Here is a 23669-nt window from a genome sequence, read left to right as displayed (position 1 = left end):
TTTCACTTGCTGTGTGACCCAGAAAAGCTATTATGGAGCAATCAAGATTTCATGTTTAAAAAATCCACATAGCTCTAAAACACTTGTGAATTGCTTGTACAACTCGACTTGCAATACTGACAGTCTGGAGGCAAGCCGCCTATGCCCCAACAGGACAGCGAGTTGACACATGCACAACAGTATAAGCTCTGGGTGCAGCAGGGACACCATTCTGCAAAAACTAGGAACAGAATAGGGAGAAGTACAGGGACGCGCAGCCACACCACCAGCGTGCTCAGCGTACAAGAGACCTTTCCAAGAGGCCACAGGCATAATGACCCCCACAGTATGCCATGCTGCAAAAGCCAAGCCACAGGTAAGGAAAAGGGAGCAGCAGGTGGCATGGATTGGAGGTGGGGGGCAGGGCAGGGTTTGACTACAACCCAGAGGAACTAGGGAATCATCCTGTATTCTGTTCGTGGCAGCGTTACGCAGATCTATATACATGTTGAAACTCAAAGAAGTCTATCAAAAGAGTAGATCTTACTTTACGTCAATTTTTTTTAAATTTTCAAGTGACATTTAATAAGATAAAAATAAAATGGCAATACAGTAATTATTTATCATCATACACATCAGTCGAAAATTTTTTGTTTTCTTTATTTATATAGGACAATGGATTGCATTACAATTCTTATTACACATATAGAGCACAACTTTTCATATCTCTGGTTGAATACACAGTATATTCACACCAATTCGTGTTTTCATACCTGTACTTTGGATAATCATGATCATCACATTCCACAATCATTAATTACCCCATGCCCTATCCCCTCCCCTCCAACCCCTCTGCCCTATCTAGAGTTCATCTATTCCTCCCATGCTCCCTCTCCCTACCCTACTATGAATCAGCTCCTTATTATCAAAGAAAACATTCAGCATTTGGTTTTTTGGGATTGGCTAACTTCACTTAGCATTATCTTCTCTAACCCCATCTGTTTACCTGCAAATGCCATGATTTTATTCTCTTTTATTGCTGAGTAATATTCCATTGTGTATATATGCCATTTTTTTTATCCATTCATCTACTGAAGGGCATCTATTTGGTTCCACAGTTTAGCTATTGTGAATTGTGCTGCTATAAACATTTATATGGCTGTGTCCCTGTAGTATGCTGTTTCTAAGTCCTTTGGGTATAGAACCAGGAGAAGGATAGCTAGGTCAAATGGTGGTTCCATTCCCAATTTTCCAAGGAATCTCCATTCTGCTTTCCATATTGGCTGCACCAATTTGCAATCCCACCAGCAGTGTATGAGTGTACCTTTTCCCCCACCTCCTCACCAACACTTACTGTTGTTTGTATGCATAATAGCTGCCATTCTGACAGGAGGGAGATGAAATCTTAGAGTGGTTTTGATTTGCATTTCTCTAATTGCATTACTTTTTGTCAATTTTAAAAGTGAAAAAAAAAATGTTTTAAAGATAGAACTGAGATATTAGACAACAATGTCATGCAAATCCAGGAGGGAAAGTGCTTGGGGTTAAATATTCTAAGCTCCTAGTGTCTGTTCTTTAGAGAAGCTAAAATAACAACTTTGATTTTGTGAAGCTAAAACGTGATCAACATTCAAAGATAACCACTGCAAGGACAGAAATTGAGTACATATCTGTCAAACTGACAGATGAAATCATGAAAAACTTAACAATTAAAGCAAAAGGAAAAACAGTGGTGGGCAAAGCAACATAGAGAAGGCACAAAGTAAAATGTAGACACAAGTTTAAATGTGATAACAAAATACACATGAACTAAATATCCCACTTAGAAACTAGAGATGGACAGCTTAGAAAAAAAATCTTGCTCTATGCTAAATAAAGGCTGTAACAAAGACAAAGACTCAAGTATGAAGGGAAAAGAGAAGAATAGATACATCAAAGTATTTCTAACAGAAATAGACTTTTGAGGAGAAATAGCAAGTTATTTATTTCCTTTTTTTTAAGAGGTTTTTTTTTTTTTGAGAGAGAGAGAATTTTTTTAATATTTATTTTTTCTTTTTAGTTTTCGGCAGACACAACATCTTTGTTTGTATGTGGTGCTGAGGATCGAACCCGGGCCGCACGCATGCCAGGCGAGCGCACTACCGCTTGAGCCACATCCCCAGCCCAAGTTATTTATTTTCTTTGGTCTGTTTTTCCCTTTTCTCTACTTTCATTGCTGGGGATGGAACCCAGGGCCTCACCCACAGAGCTGTATCCTCCACCTCCTTATCAAACTCTTAAGAAAATACGAAGGCAGGAAAAAAAAAAAAGTGTCATTCATGCTAAGACTTGACACCAAAACTAGAAAAGGACAATGTAAAGAAAATTAAAGATCAGTCACATGTATTAATAACACAAGGATACAAAACTTCCAGACAAAATAAATTAGCACATTTTGAACAAGTTAGATTAATTGCTAGAATGCAAGAGTGGTTAATTTTAGAAGTCCGCAAGTGTAATTCATCACACTGCCAAATGACAAAAACAAGACTTTCTCGAAGATACAATTTAATAAAATTCAAAGCATGTTCATGAAAAAATACAAAAAAAAGGAAAATCTATAACTTGATGTTTTTAAAAAAATGCCTAGAAATCTTATTCTTATATTTATTTATTTTTTATTTTTTTATTTGTTTTAATTAGTTACACATGATAGTACAATGATCTTGACATATCATACATTTGAATCAGATGGGGTATAATTTTCATTTTTCTGAGTGTACAGGTTGCAAAATCACATTGGTTAGAAATCTTATTCTTAATGAAAATAGTCTCTTTAAATCAAGAATAAAATAAGAATTCCTATTATCACGGTCTCTCCAGTTCAATAAACAACTGAAATAAAAGATTTTAAAATGAAAAGGAAAAAAAAACTAAAATAACATATGAAGATGATGTTCACCCACAAAGTAAACTCAAAGTAATTTACAGAAATTATTATAAAGTTTAGAAAGGTTGATTAGATGTAAGATTAGAATAACAAAATTAATATAGTCAGTAAATACTCAGAAAACCAAATTTTAAAAATAATTTAATATATCAAAATCAGAAGGTTAAGGGTCCTAATGTTTTCTGTCCTCTGTGGAAGCTAGAGAGTTAAAAAGGAAAACAAAGGTTGGGGTGGATCTCCTAAAAAGAGAGAAGAGTAGGGAAGTGCTTGGGAGCACATTGGCTAAATTATATTGTTACATTGTGTGCATGTACGAACATGTGACAACAAATCCCATCACTAGGTCCAACTATAATGCACAAAATAAAAAATGTGGAAAAAAAAACAATTTAACACAGCAAAGAAATTAGAATAAATTTAACAAAACATGGGCAGTATTCCTATGGAAGAAAAATTTTAAAGTTAGTAAAAGATACTAATATTGGCAAACAAACAGAGAAATACACTGCATTTGTGAATGAGAATAATTAATGTTGGCACGATGTCCGTTCATATAAATGAGACGTCAATCAAAAAATTTTAATACGAATTTTAATACGAATTAAAAAAATAATTTAACAAGGGAAGTCTAAAATTTATATGAAGATGCAAAAGAGAGCTTAAGAAAAATCAAGATCATCCTTGGGAATAAGAAGCTGGGGAATCTTCAATATCAGATACCAAAACTTGTAAAAGCCACAGTAGTGAAAAAATTAATTATGTCAATGTTCACAATGATCAGTGGAACAAAGAACACCCAGGAACAGAGCCATTGAGAGGCAGGACACCACAGACAGCAGGGTGTCATCACCTACAATCAGGAACATTCACTGATAAGGATAGAGAAAAATGTTATTTAATAAGCAGTATGGGGCCAATTCTTTATGGAGGCAGGAGGAGAAATAGGGTTTCTATTCGACATCATGTATAAATGTCAAGTCCTAATAAATTAAAACTCTAAACATAAAAGGCAAGACATTAAAACTTCTAGGAAAAAATATTAAATATCTTATATATTGACCATGGAATTACACTTTTGAAAATAAAGACTATTCTAAAAGACTAACATATGTTCACATTAAAATTAATTTCTGTTACAATGGCTTCTTAAAAACAGTAAAAAGAAGCCAGACACTGGAAAAAGATTCATGTAAAAAAAAATCACCATCAAAGAATTAATATTCAGACTGTGTCAAGAATTCCTTCCAGTCAAGAAGAAAAAGATCACCTCTATGGGAAAATAGACTAAAGACTAGCACTTTTTTAAGAGAAGAAATTGTAATGGTTAATAGATGTACGAAAACTTGGTCCAACTTTGTTAGTGATCAGGAATATGCAAATTAAAACCATAAAGAAATACCATTTTACACATATCATTTTTGGCAAAAAAAAATTGAGACATCTGTCAGTCTTAAAGGATAAGGACATGCAGGGACTGGAACTAAGGATTGTTAACAAAAGCATCGTAGAAACAATGTGTCAACTCTAGTCCAGTTAACACTGAAACTGGGTATCCAAATGAAATGCCTTTTAAAAGAACAATCCTCCTTCTTTCTATGTTTGATACACACTAATATTTTCTACTGAGGTCATAAAATTGAAAATTCGCTATCACAATGGGTTGGGATCTGCATTCAAAAAAATAGCCATCAAGAAAATAAAGAAGTTGGAATGTATTTATGTAGTGACATGTCATACAGGAAAAAAAAAAAAAGAGAGAGAGAGAGAGAGAGGAAATAAAATTTACCCAAAACAACGTGGGTGAAATCTTAGAAGTACAATATTGAATAGAAAATTTTACTTAAATAAAACTATTTTCATAAAGCTCAAAACCAAACACCAATAAACAACATATTGTAAAGGGATAAATACATATGTAGCAAAATAAAAAGAAAGCAAGAAAAGAATGGGAATCAGCAAGCTATTAGTGATGCATGCATACCCTGTTGACCGCAGCATGATTCAGAATAGCCAAACTACAGAACCTGCCTGGGTGTCCATCAACAGGTGAATGGATAAAGAAATGCGGTATGTATACACCATGGAGTTTCATTTAATCAAAGGGAAGAAATAAATTATGTCATTTTCAGGGAAATGGATGGAACTTCAGAGAATCGATAGGCAAAGTAAGCCAAACTCAGACAGTAAAAGATCACAACGTTGTCTCTCATATGTGGAAGCTAGAGAAAGAGGTGGGGTTGGGAGGGGGTTCATGAAAACCTGCAGGAGACCAACAGGGTAGAGGAAGAGAACCAGAGAGGACAGAGGAGGGGAAAAAAGAAGTACTAGGAAATGAAATTGTCCCAATTACATTGTTGAGCTGTAAACGTGTTCAAGTACATAACAATAAATCCCACCATAATATATAACTACGATGCACCAACTAATTTTTTTTTTTAAAAAGAAAGCAAGAGAATTATAAATACCAATTTTTAAATATTATCTCCGGGAAAGGGAAGAAGACTGAATTGGGGAAACATATATTGGTGGCATCAACACAATTATCTGTGTTTTGGTCTGAACTCGTGTAGCAGGTTCATGGCTTTTTTTCACACTATGTTTCATAACAAATGCAAAAATATGTCATCTGTGCAACAAATAGAAGATATGGTAAAAAATTAACGAAAACCAAGGACTAGGTACTTAGCCATAAACTTTGCACGAATGATGTTCATGAAAATCAAAAGCAAACGCACAAAAAATACCATGTTCATCAGATTCTTCCACCTACAGTCCCATTAAAATATTAAAGGCTCTGAAAAGTTCTACAATGAATAGCTTCATCCCCAAGCACACATACACATATGAACTGTAACACTTGCTTTAAAGTTTTTAACTACTTTTTGCTTAAAAATAAGTTACCATCGGGCGCTGTGCTGCATGCATGTAATCCCAGCGGTTCAAGAGGCTAAGGCAGGAGGATGGCAAGTTCAAGGCCAGCCTCAGCAAAATTTTGCAAGGCACTAAGCAACTCACTGAGACCCTGTCACTAAATAAAATACAAAATAGGGCTGGGATGTGGCTCAGTGATCGGGTGCCCTGAGTTCAATCTCTGGTACCTCCTCAAAATAAAATAAAATAAAAATAAATAAGTTCCCAGTTTTAGGGCATCTTGTTAGCTAGCTGCAGCAACTACACACCAATACATATAAATTAAAATAACCAAATAAAAAAAAATAATGTAACTATATAGCATCCAGCTCTCTCCTTTGAAGATCCCCAAAGATCTTGTATTGGAGACAAATTCTGCTTGAGTTTGATCCTAAAAATGGTAGGGGGCCATAAGCTTATCTGAAGATCACAGAGATTTAAGAAAATTCTAGAACATGTTTTACTGACAAAAAGATTCGTTATGGAAGAGCTGGAAGAAGCAAAAGGAGGTCCACTCTTCCACACTCCCTGCTTCCCGGCTCCTGAAGCACCTCAGCCGGAAGACCTGGACTTGGGGAAGCTGATCTTCAAGCAAGGGCGGCAGCCCCAGGAGGGAGGCTATTTTTAAGAAGGCTGGTATTTTAAGCCTCATCTTTGTAAATCAAAGAACATCGTTCATCATCAGGACAAGGAGCACTAAAGGACCATTTTCAAGAGCTGAGTCACTCCGCAGGATGACAGCACTGTGGAGTTGACATTGGGGGACAAGTCATGACTTTTTAAATTTTTTACTCAACTGACTAAAAGCAAACCGGAGCCCTGGCAAACTGATCTAAAAAAATGGCGTCCTGTTCTACTTACAGTGCTTCAGGAGAACAATCAACACCACCCACAGAAAACCTTGACTGTCACCAGTGTTGTGCATCAGACTGTTAAGTCACAGTGGCATTTCCCAAAATGTGTTCCATGAAAATAAAAAAAAAAAAAAAGACCCATAAGATGCTCAGGAGAAAAAGGTTCCATGGGCAAATGAGTTAGCAAAACTGTGAATACTGTACTCTCCATGAAAGGAGTCCTGTGAAAAGATTAAAGGCTCTGAGAAGTTCTGCAATGAACAAAATGGTTTGATTTTAGCTCATCAGTTATTCGCTAATCTTTAAAAATAGGAAAACATATTTCAAGTGACATCCTTAATAAGCACAGTCTCACTGAACAACAGGAGCTGAACAGACTGCTGGAATGTGAAGCTGAACAAAAGTACACAGTCCATCTTTACTCCGGAAATCTTCCCTGACATGCAACCTCGGTTTTCAGGCCTCAGCACAAAAGGACATTTATTAGGCCTACCAGCCGAGGAACGGGGGTCGTTGCTGTCATCAGAGAAAACACTGAATGAAGTAGAGAAGCTGCTTCTTTATAAAGCACAAAGTGCCTTCTACACAAACCATTTCAGACACACCCGTTGTCCATTTGCAACACTGATGAAATTTTATGCTAGTCTTTTTAGTACCTATGGTCCCATTTCTATTTGTACCGTCTCAAGGGAGGCACCACAGAGCTTGGCCCTGGACTACCACAGAGCCTTGCTCCCATCTAACCATCTCCATCTCCCCTTCATCACTCACAACACCTCTAGACATTCTTCCTAAGAGGCCCTCCATGCACGGTCACAACCTTTTGCCTGATGGCTAGAAGTGGCTCTGCAAGGGCTTTGCAAGCTCTGTATCGCTACTGTGCAATGCACCCAGGCTGTGTTACCATCAGGGATCGACAGTGTGACACTCGGACTTGCAAGTGACCATCATGAAGAAGCCTCTACTCATGGCTCTTCAAAGCCAGCGGCAATGGCACACCAAGCAGGCCACCCGAGGAAGCACCGCACTGAGCAGGAGCCAGAGAGACCGAGGGGTAATCTGGTGTAGATATGAGGTGTCCCCCCAAAGCTCTTGTGTGAGACAATGCAAGAAGGGTTAGAGGTGAAATGAGTGGTTTGTGAAGAGTCTTGACCCAATTGGTGAACTGGGGAAACGTATATTGGTGGCATCAACACAATTATCTGTGTTTTGGTCTGAACTCCTGTAGCAGGTTCATGGCTTTTTTTCATACTATGTTTCATTAAAAAAAAAATGCAAAAATATGTCATCTGTGCAACCAATAGAAGATATGATAAAAATTAACAAAAACCAAGGACTAGGTACTTACTTAGACATAAACTTTGCATGAATGATGTTCATGAAAATCAAAAGCAAACGCACACACACAAAAAAAATGTTCATCAGATTCTTTCACCTGCAGTCCCTGCCGATAGGGACGAACTGAGGGGAAACTGCGGGCTGGTAGGGTGTGGCTGGAGGAGGAGGAGGATCACTAGGGTCATGCCTTTGGGGTGTATATTGGGTAAAATGAGCTTAGTCTCTGCTTCCTGATGTGATGTCTTCAGCCACTTCCCTCTACCACACTCTTCCACCATGATGTTCTGCCTCACCTCGAACCCTGAGGAATGGAGCCTGCTGTCTGTGGACAGAGACCTCTGAAGCCATGAGCTCCCCAATAAACTTGTCCTCCTCTAAAATTGCTCTTGCCAGGTCTTTTAGTTTCACAACAGCAAAAACAACTGACTAGAACAAGGTGAGAGTATGAGCAGAAGCCTTGGTTGAGGTTCCTGTAGGAAGGAATGGGAAAGTTGGTAAGCAAGTGAGCTGGCTTATGGTTGAGGAGTCTTAATAATTCAGTTAGGCCCTGGGCTCTAAGGGCTGGTCCCTGGTTGTCCAGTGCCTGGCCCTGGAATGATTTAGGGCCTGGATGGCAGGAGTCTGATAAAAAGAGCTGGGTCTGGTCTGGATCAGCTGGTTTGCATATCAATGTAGGTTTGCAGGCAAGTGACTTGTTCCTTCTAGGAAGAACTAGGAAGTTTCTCCCTGATGAGGCTCCAGATGCCAGAAGAAAAATAAAGAAGTTAAGAAAATAAATTTCATTTAATTGCACCTCCTAAAACTAGTGAGGGAGTGGTGGTCGTGCCCATTTTTTTTTTTTTTTAAGATGAGAAAATTGGGCTACTCTGCATCAAATCACTGCCTCAGTCTAAGATGCCATAGGGTTGAGCATGGACCAGCAGCATCAGGGCCTCTTCTAGAACTTGTTAGAAATGCAAAATCCCAGGCCCCTGCTCAGACTAATCAAATCAGACTCTCTGGGAGTACAGTCCAGCACGGTGTGATCTGACAAGCCCTCCAAAAGATTCTGATGCCTATTTAGACTTCCTGGCCAGTGAAATAAAACCCCAAATCCTTGCTCTAAAGCCCATCTGCAGTCAGCAGTTCCTTCTCTTCAAGGTCATCTACATTTTCCCCACTTTCTGCCCCCAGCCATCGCCTACCCTCGGACCTGTCTCTCTCTACCCCAGCTCTGCCTAAGACATTCTAAGCTCCAGGTCCTCCTAACTTCCCCTTGTCCCCCAAACAAGTCCCTCTGGGATGCCCATCACGTCTGCACCCACCGCAGTGTTGTGACATTGTAGACGGTCTACAAATGCTTATGAAAATAGAGTGTGAACCTTGGCACAAATGAGCACAAACGCCACCCGTTCCCTGCAGGGCTCTTGTGGCCGAATGTAAACTGGCTTCTTCTTGATCAACCATGTCTTCTTTATCGCCTCCCACTTTAAAAGGTGGAAGGCCCACGTTGTCACAGTTTCCTTTGAAAACAGGAATACACATACGACCTGGTCCTAGGCCATGAGACAAAAGAAAGAACTGTGCTTTCATCTATGAAAGCTCTGTCTTCCTGGTAAGGAAAGACTAGGACAACAGCTGCCAGGCTCTTTATCTTCTTCCTGTTTTGAATGCAGACATGGTGGTAGGAGCATCAGCAACCATCTTGGAAACATGAAGGATGGGTAGAGTGAACTACAGAGATATTCAGACCTGACATTAGAGAGCTACTGCTCCAACTCCACCAACCACTTATGCCTGGGCTTATCTACAGAGGCAATCGTTCCGAAACTGCTGTGAGGGGGGTTTCTATCACTACAGCTGGGACGCAGTCCTAGCTGAATACACTGATGATGGACAATCACATTTTAAGGTGAATCTCATTCTGAGTAAAGGTACAATTATTCGATGTTCTTGGAATTTCCAATAATTCCTCCAGTCTTAAAATCATTAGAGCAATGATTGGCTTTTTCCTAAAATTTCTCAAATGATATTAAGCTGTACAGGAGTGAGACTGGAGGAGAGGTTTGGGAGTGTCACTGAGAAAGGTTTTCTGAAGGAAATGGGCATGGCAGACCTTGGAGGCTGGGAATATCTACCAGGCAGAGACCTGGGGGAAGGGCTGAAATAGTGGAGAATCTCTCAGAAGCTATCCCTTAGCAGCAACAAAAAGCTATTTAAAAAGAGAATTAAGTTAAGGACAGGAAGACTGTCTTGGAAGTCAGGGGACAGGTGAGGGGAAAAGGAGTGGCAGAGTTATTCTAATGTTGGGACAAATCTGTTTTGAAAACAATGATACAACAGAACTAATTTGGGCCCAGAGAATGTTTAGATTAACAAACAAACCAAAAAATCCCTACTGGTTTCTAGACAAAGGCACCCATAAGACAAAAACAGAATCCTGTGAAAAAGGTAGAATCAGGAAAAAAATACTTCAGAAAGGAAATTATATTAGATGTTCCAGGAAATGGAGGAAGAGGGGAAAACAGAATGAGAAAGTATGAAAGAGAAAGAGAGAAAAAAAACAATTTTCACAGAGCTGACAAAATACACAATCCTCTAGCTGAAAGGGTCCTAGGCTGTCAGGCCACAGTGAAAAATAAGGAAGAGATCTTGAAAGGTCTTCGGAGACGAAGAAGTTATCAAACTACAACTATCAGATGGAAAGCAGAATTTATTGGCAATAATCGATGCTGGAATATAACAAAGCAATACCAAAATCCTGACGGAAAATACCAAAATCCTGAAGGAAAATTCACCTGATCTAAAAATTTTTATTATGTTAATGTATAGAGACAAAATCATGTTTAGATGATGTCCTTTTCTGAGAAAGTTCCTCGAGGATGTACTCCAGAAAAAAAAAAGATAAAAATACACTCCCTTAAGAAATGCTATATGGTATATATGTGTATATATGCTATACATGTGTATTAAGAACTGTAATGCAAAAAAAGTACATGTATAATGGCATAATTTGACGTGAATATACTTTATATACAGAGTTATGAAAAACTGTGCTGTATATATGTAATAATGAGTGTAATGCATTCCACTATTGTCATGTATTTTAAAAAATAATAAATAAATAAGAAATGCTAGAACTAACCCAGGTCCAGCACAAAGAAATCTCAGGATGTTAGACCTACAGGAGGCTTAGAGAGCAGTAAATCCAAATTAGAATTCAGCAGACTCCAAGATGAACAAAGCTATAAAAATACCAGATGGGATGAGTAAACTGGAAGATAGGAAGGCATATAATTTTTGTGATAGGAAAAACAAGACAGTCCAGGCAAAAAAAAAAAAAATACCCAAGAAAGTTAGGATTCATACAGGGATCAAAGTAATGTGTGATTGAATAATTTACAGAATGCAAGAAAACAGAAGCCATCTGGCCTTGGTAGGAGGTAAGTTTTCCTTTATGTAGAACAAGTATCCTGACAGAGAAGGAAATGGAATCAACATGTCACTTAGGTCCCCCATGAACAGTCTGCAAGTAGCCACAGTAGAAGTATTTAATGGACTTTAAACTTGTAGACTGAGCCTTTGGACAAAGCAATGAGGATCTTATCATGATTCCAGGAGGGAATGAATATAAACTTTATGGACCTTCAAAATGTAAAAAAAAAAATACATATATATATATATATATATATATATATATATATATATATATATATCTCAAAGGAAGAATTTGAAAGGGGGAAGAAGGAAAAGAAAGACGGAGAGAAAATAAAATGAACAGCTGACAAAAGCAAAAGGTGGAAAAGAAGAGGGGAGGGAAGGGGTAGAAGAGCACCAGTCCTCAGCACTCACTAAAGCCAGTCCAGGGACACACCACTATTCTGGCAAATGCAGAGAGATTTAAATAGAAGGGAAATGATAATGCAGCAATTTAAGAGATGGGTAATGGAAAGACTGAGGATCATATCATGGAATTAAAACCTTATCTCACCAGAAGGAAGTAACCCAGTGTGCTACAAATGTGTGTGTGTGTGTGTGCGCGCGCGCGTGCGTGCACATGCAATAGTAGAAGAATATTATTTTGAGATGTGGAGATTAACAAGCAGAGGAACTAAAAACAGAAGCCATTGAAGCAGCGGTGTGGTCCAAGGAGCAGGACTGGGAGATGGATCCAGTCGGGATGGCTAATTCGCTTTTATTACACACTCTTCTTTACTACTTGATTTTTCAAAAAACCATGTGCGACTTTTTTGTTTTTTAAAGGACGATCTCCAAAACTCTGTAAGTATGTAAAGTAGGTATGCCTATTCACTGCTCTGGAAGTACTATTTGGTACATGAGGGCAACTCGGCAATATATATATTAAAAGAGAGGTAGACAATAGAAGGTAGAAGGTAATAAGTCATTTAATTCGAAGAATTCACTTTCAACAAATAATTAAGGATGGAGAAAAATATCATCAGAACTGCTCTATATTTGTATGTATATTTGTATGAAGGTCTATATTTGTATGTCATCTTTTGTCCCCATCCTTTTATAGAATGGATATAGATTTATCCATAGATAAGTCTGTCCATGGATATGAAAATATCCATACTGAGAAGGAGTGGGGGCAAAAGTCCATTTATTTAAAGACTCTAAAGGGGGTTATTTATGTAAATGGACTTTCATCTAAGTAACTAAAATGATGACCTTTATCCGACAGACAGTTAAGCTACTACAGATCTATCAGGTGCTAATGGGCAGGCTCCCAATCTACCCCTATGGACTGTAGACAGAGTAAAAAGAAAAGTTACAAATAGGTATATGCTGAGGAAAACCAAGTACAATGTATTGTCAAGGGGGCTGCCAGGGCCCCGGGGAAGGGGCGTTATGGTCTCAACTCTAACCTGTGTAGAGTTTCAGCTGAACAAGGTAAAACAAAAAGGTTCTGCTTGGGAGCAAGCACAGCAATGGGACTGTTGAACACCACGGAAGCAGGCACCTCAAGATGGCTAGGAGGGTGGATTTTATGTTGTATGTATTTTGGAATGATTTATAATTTTTTTTGAACATTTTAAAATAAAAAGTCAATATGCTTCAAAATAATGTAAACAGGAATATATTGTATACATATGACAAATTTATGAAAAAAATCAAATTACAAATGATATATCTTAATATTCCTAAGGTGAACCACATGACTACATTTGTACAAGGAGTTTTTTTAAAGTGTTGGATCAATTTTAGATTCTGTTCAAATGGCACTTTTCCCCTAGTCCCCCAAATGGGAATTTTCTTGCTCATTCTAAAAGTGTTAGGGTCTGTAAACAAGTCTGGATGGTGCCTGGCATTTTGCCAGAGGGAGTGGTTTGTGAAGTAATGCCAGCGAGCCATTAAGTGTGGAGATTCCTTATTGGTTGACTGCTGTATCTAATTTATGTTAATTAAGATAAGCTGTGTGGAATGTATATATACCCCTCCTGTCCTACAATAAATGGCTCCCACTCCTGCTGTATCAATGTACACAAGTTCCTCATCACCCCCCCCCCCCGGTNTTATTCGTCACCCCCCGGTTATTTTGCTGCAGCCGGACTGCGGCAAAAAGTATTATTTTAAAATCTCGAATCCTACCAACTCTTCATTGTTCTCTGAATCCTTCTGACAATATGAATCTTTCCCAAAGAGGTTTTTCTGTCTGGGATTAATATTCCCTTCTCAAAAAAAAAAAAAAAACTTAAACTTCAAATGTCCTGACTAAATCTTTAAATATAAGACTTCTTGTATCCTCCAAATAATTTATGCTCCTTTGGAATGGGGGGAAATATATATATATACATACATACATATACATATATATATATCAAACAAATATATATATCATAACATATAAATACATATATTATATATCGAGAGATAACCCCCTATAAGCATGCATTTTTAAGTGTCTTTCTGGTTTCTTAATCTCTCACAGTTTATGTTAACATGGAACAGGGCTGTGAAGAAGGGGTTTTCCCACGAGTTAGGAATAAAACTTTGATGGTCCTGGCGTTATCAGATCTCTGCAGTTGCTGTGAGCTGAAGGGTGTCCCCGCGAAAATTCCACACAATGAGAACCTCAGATTGGAGACAGGGGTATTAATTAAGTGGTCTTTAGGGTATACCCTAATCCAATATGACTGGTGTCCCTAGAAGAAGAGGAGATTAGGACACACACATAGGAAGGCTGGGGGAGATCAGCAGAATATGCAGGGAGAAGGTACCACCTACAACCAAAGAGAGAGCCCTTGGAGAAGACCAACCCTGCCGACCTCTTGACCGTGGGCCCCAGAAGCATCAGAACCTACTGTGTATTGGTTAGCTCAGAACCTACTGTGTGTTGGTTAAGACTCCCTCATCTGGTCCTTTGATGGGGCAGCCCAAGCTGACTCATCGGGAGCATCTACTTCATTCTCCATTAACGCTCTCACTGTCACTGTGCTGAGGGCTTTGGAACATTTGTGGTTTCAGGGGTTGTTTACCTTGAGACCATGGAGCCATAGAATAGTCGAAAGTGTCCATGCAGTCAAAAAAAAAATTAGCTCAAAAGGAATCAAAAACCTAGGAAATAGACCAGGGAAGCCACATAACTTCTAGAAAAAAATGTAGGATCAACATTCCAGCACACAGGCACAGGTGGTGACTTTCTCAATAGGACCCCCTAAAGCTCAGGAAATAATGCCAAGAGTTAATAAACGGGATGGCATCAAATTACAAAGCTTCTGCACAGGAAAGGAAAGCATTAGGAATGTAAAGGAAGAACCTACAGAATGGGAGAAAAATCCTTGCTAGCTACTCTTCTGACAGAAGATTACTATCTAGACTATATAAAGAAATTTTAAAAATTGAACACTAAAAAAAATCAAATAATCCAATTAATAAATAGGCCAATGAATTCAACAGGCACTTCTCAAAAGAAGAAATACAATGGTCAACAAACATGGGAAAAAATTCAGGAATTTTTTTAACCAAGTCAAAAGTTAGGGAAATGAGCAGTTAGGGAAATGAAATCGAAACTACACTGAGATTTCATCTCACAACAGCAGAATGGCAGTCCTCAAAAGTACAAAGAATAATTGATGCTAGAGAGGATGTAGAGAAAAAGGAAAGCTTTTACACTGTTGGTGGTAGTGTAAATTAGTACAACCAGTGTGGAAACGGGTATGGAGGTTCCTCAGAAGAGGAGGCCTAGAAGCATCATATGATCCAGCTGTGCCACTCCTTGGCATTTATCCTGAAGAATTAAAGTCATCACACAACAGTGATCCCATGCATACCTATAGTTATAGCAGCACAATTCACAATAGCCAAATTATGGAACCAGCCTAGGTGTCCATCAACAGATAAGTAGATTAAAAAATAAATCAATCTCTCTCTCTCTCTCTCTCTCTCTCTCTCTCTCTCTCTCACCACACACACACACACACACACACACACTAGAGACCATCATGTTAAGCCAAAGAAGCCAAACTCAGTCAAGGCTCATATGTTTTCTCTCATATATGGAAACTAGAGATGAAAAAATAATAGAAAGATGGGGTCTCCAGAAAATCAAAGGGAGCTCAGTAAAGGAGATGGAGCAGGGGGTGGGAAATGGGGAGGGAGGGGAAGTGCTGGAGAATGACACTAGCCAGATTATATTGTTATTCTGCGTGCAAATATGAATCCCGCCATTATGTGCAACTATAATGCACCAAGTAAAACAAATGTGGAAAGAGGAAAAAAGTGTCAGTGCACTAACCACATTATCCCTCGGCTTGTGGTTTTGCTACCTTGTTTTTCAGAGCTCACAGTGCTATTCTGGTCGGTGACCAATAGAACAGCTGTAAACATATGAAAAATGTCCCTTTAATGAAAGGGATTGAATATCTCAGGTTGTTGCATTTTTGCGTGTGCTGCAGATGGAACCCAGGGCTTTGTGCATGCTAAGCAGGGACTCTACCACTGAGCTACATGCCCAGCTAGCACCCGAAGGTGAAGAAATTCCAAGCCCTCCTTCTGAGTATTTTCCCTGATATGTGTCATTGACAAAAGGTCCCCTGAGGTGGAACTTAAGTATAATTCTCTCTAATGTGTGAGGATGGACTCAATGACTTGCCAAGGTCTTTTTTTGGCCCGTGGCTCTGGGTACGGTTTTAAAAATAAACCTATGGTTAAGTCCAGCGGAAAGTGGCTTGTAAATATAGGTCTCCAAGGTACAAGTGACACTGAAAATGACAAAATATCTCAGTGCACAATTCCTGTATGACTTGCAAATTTTTGCCTTGGGAAGGAAGCAGGCTGGGATGCAGGTACAGGACTGTGGACACAATTCACTACCACAGAGGACGAAGACCACAAATGCAGACCGTCCACTCCCATCCTGTCCTTGGCATTGGGTAGAAGTACAAGAGATCCATACAATGTTACAGCTGTCCCTTGGTATCCACAGGGGATTGTTTCCAGGACCCCTCCCCATATCAAAATCCACACATGTTCAAGTCTCTTATATAAAATAAAATGTATAATTTCTGCATGCAACATAAGTACAACCTCCTGTATACTTTGAATCATTTCTCTGTTACTTAAAATAACTAATACAGTATAAATGCTACTTGACTAATTCTTCCACTGTATTGTTTAGGGAATACTGGTAAGAAAGAAAAAATCAGACATACTTAGAACTGATGCGGTTTCTTTTTCAAATGTTGATTGGCAGTTGGCTGAACCTATGGATGCAATAAGCTGGCTGTATTTTGGTAAGGCTACTTACTATTCCCTGATTACTTCATGAGACAGCAGAGAAGCCCATGACTAAACAAAATGAATGCCAGCGCTTTGTGGTCCCCCTTCTAGTGTCCCCGCCTGTGCCCCAGAACCTCAGATGTACTCTGAATAAATGCGGTTCCCCTTCTTAAAACTGTGACCTGTCATGGTGCCTTGGAGACAAGAGGTGGACATTCCAGATCCTTCCACTCACTTCTAGTAATCCCTCCTTCTTTCTCAAGTGTAACTCAATCCCAAGATACTGTTAGAGGGATTTCTATCACAATAGTTTTGTCCCAAAAGTTTACTGGTAATATTCTATCCCCTTCTGATGCTGATGATGAAGCCTTGGATTAAACTAATTCTTTCAATTCTGCCTGTTCAGATATACAATTTTTCTCTTTATCTATAAAATTCTAGCATTTTACCAGGAAATATTGGTTTTTGAAACATTCACTAACTCTCCCTGACTTTTCAACTTTTCTTCTTTACTTTTATTTAACTACAATTTCTCTTCTATCTAGCTTCCTCTCCTCTGGGTCCTCTTATGACTCATGTTAAGCCTCTTGAATCTGTCTTCCAAGATTCTTGTCTTTTCCCTCCAAGTATCTTTCTTCTGTGGAATAAATAATTTGCTTCCCTTGGTTTTCCAGAAGAGCAATTATGTTCCTAGCACTAATCATGTTTTTACCATATCTGGGGGGAAAAAAATTGTAATGTGGAAATAATGCTCTTAATTTTAAAAAGTCTTTTTTTATTTATTTACTTTGCACTATAATTATACTTCCTAATGCATTTTAAAACTTCCCTTCCATATCTTTGTTTGCTCCTGCTTCAACAGGAATGGTGCTCTCTAGTTGAGAAAGACCTCCTCTGAGCTGTGGTGCATCTCTGCCTAGTCACAATCAGTCCTTCTTCAGGAACCATACCAGTGAGGCCACAGGTGATGAGCAGTGGAGCAAGAGTTAGAACTGAACAGCTTATCATGGGCCGGTATGAAGGAGTGAGGTGAGGCACTAGAATATACTAGATGTAAATGCTAATCACTGCCTAATCATAAAGTGTAATTCAGACCTCAGATTGGATCCACTTTCAATCTCTTTTTGCCAACAGAATCAAATCGCTCCTTCCAGACAGCCTTGAGTCTTAAGGAAAGTAACATACAAGCATGTCAGTTCATACCAGTTGAAAGACAGGAAGGAAGGAAGGAAGGAAGGAAGGAAGGAAGGAAGGAAGGANACGAAGGAAGGAAGGAACGAAGGAAGGAAGGAAGGGAGGGAGGGAGGGAGGGAAAGGACAGAGGGAGGGAGGGAAGGAGGTAGATAGGGAGGGAGGAAGGAGGGGTTGGGGGAGAAAAACACAAAGAGAAAAATACGGAGCCCAGCACTGTCCTTCATTTTTGGATATCCTATACAAAATCCAGGCCTCAGACACAAACTCAGACAAGTCTCTATCCCCTTAATGTCTCAAGTCTGCTTCTCTCTGGGTGGGGCCCATTCTTTGGAAGACTTCCTCTCACAGTCCTAAAATGATGCCCATAGCTCCACATAGAAAGCCTATCTGCTCAGGAGTCCCACATGCCCTGCCAGTATCTTCAACCACTACCCAGGAGGTAAAATTTGTTTTCATCCCCTTGAATCTGGGAAGGTCTCTGTGATAGCCTTATCAAACAAAATGTGTCAGAAATGAAAGACATCCCAGGTGAGGTTATAGAGAGGTCACCTAGCGGCCATGTTGTGAGGAAGCACAAGTCACACACAGAGGCCACATGTGAGTACGCAGCCAACAGCTCTACCTAAGGTCTAAACTGATAGCCAACAAGAAAGAACAGTGTAGAAGCATTTAAACAGAAGTCTCCACATTTCAACCATTGTAGCCCTTGTGGGTCCAATAAAAATGAGCTGTTCTTCATATACCCTAACCAAACACCAGATTCCTGAGGAAAATAAGTGTCATTGCTATTTGAGCCACTTGTTTTGGGGTGATTTGTTACATTGCATTATATAACCTAAACAGCCACCATTTCATCTGTTCACCATGCTGTTCCAGAGGTTGAACGAGGGGAATCAGGGACATGCACACTGACCACAGGTGATGAGCAGTGGAACAAGAGTTAGAACTGAACAGCTTCTCATGGGCCGGTGTTGAAGGAGTGAGGTGAGGCACTAGAATATACTAGATGTAAATGCTAATCACTGCCTAATCACAAAGTGTAATTCAGACCTCAGACTGAATCTACTTTCAATCTCACAGATCTCAGAATCCCCCAGATTTAATTTGTATTTTGTTGTGTAAATTTCCTGTTTCAAGGACTCAGTATTCCTCTTTGGTCTTAGGAGTGGCTTTGAGAAGATGCTGGAACCATCTGCCTCTTTGGTACTTCAAAGACTGTCAGTGAGAGGTATAATGGGAAGAAACTGACATAATACAATAATTTCATTTCATAAAAATATACTTAGCGAAAGAAGACATTCTAAATGTTATGTCATTTCTCAGGTTGAGACTCAAAACATCTGGAGTTATCTCATTGAATGATATTAGATTTTATAAATTTTAGGCAAAAAAAAAAAAAAAAAACACTCTAGGTGAATTCACTTAACTAGGTCAAGGAATTTTAGAAATGTGGTGTAATAGGATTAGCAGTCAAGAATCCTTGTTTCTCACTGGGCTATTTCCAAGTGGTTCACTCTGCAGTGAAGCTGTTTAGCTCCTGAGGGTCTAGTTCTGTTGACTGTTAAAGAAGAAAATTAAGCATAATGATCTCAAAAGATCGGCTAGTTCAGTTGTTCCTTGGAAGTTTAATGAATATTCATATGTAGATATCAATAACATGCTGTGCATCCAACCCCATCATTTCCCAGATGAAAAAACTGATGAGAACTTGAGAGATTAACAGACCAGAAAGAGATCAGGACCCAAGTAAAGAAGAATTCTTACCACCAGAACAATGTGCCATGGTAACACTCTGCCCATGGGAAATCCATCTGCATGTTTTCAATATATTGCACCTTCTGCTCCAAAGAGCACTGAAGAGCCTTTGTTATCAACCTCAGAAGCAAGAGAAATATAACGACAGTAGCTGGAAACAAATTAACTTGATGACCAAGAAGTCTGAAGGAAGAGTAGGCCTTGGTGGCACTAAGGACATCACTGGGACATGGTCCTGCTCCCTGCATGGCTCAGGTCTGCTTTCTTAGCGGGCCCCACTATTTGGCAGACTTCCTCTCATGGTCCTAAGATGGCTGCCTATGCTCCAGAATGAAAGCCTATTTGCTCAGGAATCCTAATAGAAGGAGATTCTCCTCCCAGCAGATCCAGAAAAGACCTACAACCAAGTATTACCAACTGTGGTAGGCAGAATAATGCCCCTAAAGATATCCACATTCTAATTTCCAGAACCTGTGACTATGACCACATTATATGACAAAAGGGATTTGCAGATTTGATGAAGGACCTTGAGATAAAAGAAATGCCCTGGATCATCCAGGTGAGTCCAATGTCACCAAGGAGCCTTAAAAGTAGAAACTAACGGCCCAGAGGGTGAGATGTGACTACAGAAGTAGTCAGATTGATAAAATGTGAGGAGGACTCAGCCCGCTGCTGCTGGCACTGAAGATAGAGCAAGAGGCCATGTGGACACTGGTCAGGCTCCAGAAGCCTGGAGAGCAAGGACTAGTTCCTCCTAGAGGCTCCAGAGAGGAACTCTGCCTTACTAACACCTTGACATTAACTCTGTGAAATGTCTGATCTAGCCTCCAGAACTGTGAGATAATGAATCATGAGATAATAAATCTATGTTAATTTAGAAGACACTAAGCTTACGGTAAACTGTTACATATTGCTAACAATATAGCTGTACCACATACACGTGCATATATATACTGCTGTAACACTTTACCACAAACTCAGCATCACACACACAAACATACTCACCCTGACTGATCTAATCTGGTTCACTCACTTTGCCTGAAACGATGGTTCATAAAATCCAAATAACGTGTGCGTTAGTCCGCTTTCCATGACTAGAATGAAATGCCTGAGAAAATGCTTATTGAAAGGACTCCTTGTAAAGAGAAAAAAGATTAATTTGGCTCCCTGTTTTTGAGGTTCCAGTCCACGCTTGGTCAACCTTGTGGTTTGAGGCCTATGACAAGTCATAGTGGGAATGTATGGCAGAACAAAACCACTCACCCCATGATCAGGAAGCAAAGAGAGAGGAAGGGGCCAAGCCCCCCCAATCCTCTTCAAAGACACACCTCTAATGACTTAATAACTTCTCAGGAGGCCCCACCTCCTATAGGTTCCTCAACCTCCCCGGAGCACCCACCCCGAGAACAAAGCTTTTAGGGGACTTCTGATGTCCTATCTACTACAATAGTACACCCCTAAATCTGAGGGTGTCACCAGTCTCACTTAGGTGACATGGCCCAAGAGCTGGAAGAAAAGGTTCCTTGAAGCAAAGCAGAGGGCTATCCCCAGAGGAATGGGGAATGGAAAAACAACAAAACAAAAAACACAAATGGAACATGAGGGTCCACGGGTGGAGGGCAGTAAATAATAGGAGTGAGTTTTCCAGACAGTCTTTTGACAATTAACTGAGTACATCTTGCATATGCTACAGAGACTATATTTGTCAAGAGCCTCATGAACCTGACTGTGAATCCTTCAAAGCACAGATTGGCAGAAGGCAGGTAGAGACACATAGTTGTATAAACGTGTAGAGCTGGATAACGTAAATGCACTCACTGTTAATTCTTGCTTTCTGTATTCATGATGCTCTGGAATTTAGGATCTTATAGACCCAGGGTTAACTAATTCCTACAGGTAACAAACAACTCACGTGTCAGCATGCCTCGGATGTGCAAACCAACGAATCCAGAATCCATACCCTCTGCCAGTCCATCAGACGTCAACAGGGAATGCTATTCCTTTGCTCCAAACCCTACAGGGCAGGAATCAGATCTCTGGGGACCACACCTGAACCCCGCTGCAACTGTTCAAACTATTCAGTCACACGTCTGTACCACTGGCTTCCTAGCTTTACCCACACCTTCCTGTGCAATCTGCAATCAAGGCTCCCGCTCGCCGCTCCCCTCCCACTCTGCCTGCTCATCCCGGTTTCCCACGCGGCCCTGCATGTTGTGCTGTGCCTCACGCTTTTAGTGGCTGTGAATATGATAAAAACTTCTTCCCCTTTTTCCTTCCTGACCATCATCTTCTCTTCTGAATCTTTCACCAGCTCAAAACAAGTTCTGGTGCATTAGTAGAACAGGAGATGACAGGTAGTACTCAAAAGGACAGTAAGCTGGGGCAGCTCAGGAAGTACCAAAGGAAAGTACCAGAAGTGTCAGGGAACCATCAGCAGTCCCTGGTGCCAACCCAAAGTATGAACAGCAAAGCAATCTTGAAATTTTGAGTAATGATAATAAGATAGTCTGTTGGCCCCGACCAGACCTGATGGCATAATGGACTCAGACCAGACAGAGGAGGGCAGTTCTATTCTAGGCCTTACGAAAGGGTCCTGCATTAGTCCACAAGGGTGGCAGAAACCGGGTGGCTCTTCTTGTGTCTTCATATCACCTTCCATCAGGTCATATCTGTTTCTGTGTCCAAATGTCTCCTGTCTATTGAGACACAGTCACGCGGATTAGGATCCACCCTAATGACTTCGTCTTAACCTGATCTTCAGCAAAGACCCCATTTTCAAATGATGTACTATTCACAGGTATTGAGGGTTAGGCTTTCAACACCTTTTGAGGGGACACAACCCATAGCAGCTCCTGATCTATACCGGGATCTTTTTCTTTAATTCACCCCCCTGCCCCTCATGCAACTTTCAGAGTAAAACTCAAAATGCCAAGATAAGGCCGTGGGCTTAAACTGTGGGGAAAGTGTCTGAGACAGTTGACATTCAGCCTAGGGTTGGTTCAACACTGCGGGATCCTGGTCAACACAGTCACTACCCTGGCCAGCAACTGAGGCGAGGGGAGTGGGGTTTCCTAGCCTCCTTGGCTCCTGAGAATAGTCAGTAGGGGACTCTAGCTGTGGACTACAGAGTCCCATCACAACTAACAGGGCAGGCAAGTAAAGGAAGGGAATAGGATATGGCCACTGTGCGCAGGGTTCCCCTTTTTGGCTGACCTGCATGTTTGTAGAATAGCAAACTTTCCATTCATAGGGATTCTGTGCCCACACACCATGGGCTAATACATAGCCAAAGGCTTACTACAACTTGGCATGAGATTTACTCCTTTTCTTTCTTCTAAGCGTGAGTAAATTCTGACATCTTAAAATATACCTCCAAGAGAACCTACTGGGTCCCTTGTGCAAGGAACACGGGTAGTAAAAGGAGATACAGAATCAGTGGCAATCCAGCCTGCTAACGGTGGCTGAGTGCATCTTAGTGACCCTATCCCCTTAAAAGCAGATCTTGTCTCAAATCACAAATAATCTTCAGCAAAGTCTGGTGATATCTACTGAATAAATCTACAAGTGGCCCCTGGAATGGATATAAACAAACATATAATATGAACAACTGAAGCAATTCAGCTTGTGGACAGATAAGTATACTGTTAGAGGAAACTCATTTCCTAGAAGTCACCTAGCTTCTAGCCATTGCAGATACCAGGACAGCTACAATGGGAAGTCCCTGTTTTCTCTATATAAGAATATAAATCCATTCTAATAAAAAAGGAAAATACTCCAAAAGCACATATTTGAAAGCAAGTATCTGTGACCATGAGAGAGATAGGCCAGGGTCATCTCGCCACTGCCTGGTTCCCCAGGGTCACGCATGCCTATGGATAGGGCATCGTTCAGACCGACTGAAATACAGACAGCCTTGAACAGCAGTTGGAAGGAACACCATGAGCTGGGCATTCACTCCATGGTGTATTTTTTTTTTTTTTTTTTGTGGT

General features: G+C 40.1%; 1 protein-coding gene and 1 long non-coding RNA gene across 7 annotated transcripts in view; one reads left to right on the top strand and one right to left on the bottom strand.

Annotated features, from left to right (window-relative positions):
• Positions 1-23669, bottom strand: part of Arhgap44 (Rho GTPase activating protein 44) — a 174439-nt gene that overhangs the window by 86793 nt on the left and 63977 nt on the right. The window lies entirely within an intron of this gene.
• LOC125615037 lies at positions 11637-21749 on the top strand. Its single transcript, XR_007345610.1, has 4 exons — positions 11637-12270; positions 17594-17760; positions 18802-18909; positions 19614-21749. It is a non-coding gene; the product is annotated as an uncharacterized LOC125615037 (long non-coding RNA).

Source organism: Marmota marmota, unplaced genomic scaffold (genome assembly GCF_001458135.2).
Source record: "Marmota marmota marmota unplaced genomic scaffold, marMar, whole genome shotgun sequence".
In the NCBI taxonomy this organism is placed as follows: domain Eukaryota; kingdom Metazoa; phylum Chordata; class Mammalia; order Rodentia; family Sciuridae; genus Marmota; species Marmota marmota.
The sequence above is the reverse complement of the archived record's forward strand: the minus strand, read 5'-3'. Positions and strand labels throughout refer to the sequence as shown.